A 1318-nucleotide genomic window follows, 5' to 3' on the forward strand; every position below is an offset into this window, starting at 1 on the left:
TCTCTGCAGATGTATTTTTGTCTAAAGCTGTTTGATTTGCGCTTTTGAGCCTCAATGGAATCTGTTGAGGAGATTAGTCTAAGAGAAAAAAAAAACCTTTTGGCACACAGAGCTGCAGTTCCATCCAGTGATGGGGAAAACATCAGCAGAAAGGCATTTGAATAAGACGAATAACTTGCAGCTTGTTGATTTGGGGTTGTAGAGCTGATTAGTGCTTCTTAGGGTCCTGGTGCTAAGATAGTTTTCTATTGTAGCCTCCAGATGTGCTAAAGTGTCTATTTTCTGTGGGTGAGGGATAGAAGTCTCATTAAACTGACCCTGTGAGGAATGTTGAACTCTATCTCCTGCAGACCTGAACATGAAATCAGGCTCAGCAGCAGAGACAGGTTCAGATCATCTGACCTTATGTTCTCTGCTGAGGTGAAGTCAGTAGAAAGGTCATTTTCCATCTATTGAACCATTTCTGCATGAAAGTAAAGCTTTCACTGCGAGGGCGGACTTCTGCTAAAGGGGGCAAACACAGGAAAAAAATACTCATACGCGGCATTTTTTATGTCCTTCGCACCCACATAAACTACTCAGACAGGCACATTTTCAATGTTTTACTGTGCAGATTCTGTACCACAGCGCCCCTATTATAACACATCCATAAAATATCCCCCAGAGGTTGTAAACCGCCTGCGATCAGCTACTTTTCTGAACATCTTTTGTGCACAACGCTGGACATAATAAGACAAGTACTTAAAGTCGTAGGGAAATTATATTTAAATGTCAAATCGTTCTGGATTAAACATGTATATAAATATACTCTTTAACAGACAATATTGTCCCAAAATTAAGAACATTTTTTTCAAATCTGTGTTTTTTTCCCTGTTATCGTCTGCAGGCCAGTTAGTTATACGTCAGCCTGAACACCTAAATTCAGCCAATCATATATCAACAGTCATCTGCCAATCAAATATTTTCGCTCATGGCATCTTGATTCATATGTTGCAGCTAATATACGCAACGGTTGAAATAAGAATAATTTCCTTTCCCATTGAGTTCCGTCCTAGTGTTCACGGGGATGTGTCTTCAGCAGGCGTAGAGCTAACAGAACTGGCAGCGTTGCGAGGCAAGGGCTCAAACATGTACGGCTGTAAGCCTTCTACACCAAACCAAGCTTCTGCCGCCCTGGCGTCCTCTTCCACAACATCTTCATCCCCGCTTTCCTCCTCTAAATAAAGAATGGATGATGGAGGAGACTCATCCACGACCTCCGACACAAAACTCTTCTCCTCTTTCATGTTTCCACTGTCCATAGTGTTCCTTGACAGTG

This window comes from Cyprinodon variegatus, unplaced genomic scaffold (genome assembly GCF_000732505.1).
Source record: "Cyprinodon variegatus isolate N-32 unplaced genomic scaffold, C_variegatus-1.0 Scaffold858, whole genome shotgun sequence".
Lineage (NCBI taxonomy): Eukaryota > Metazoa > Chordata > Actinopteri > Cyprinodontiformes > Cyprinodontidae > Cyprinodon > Cyprinodon variegatus.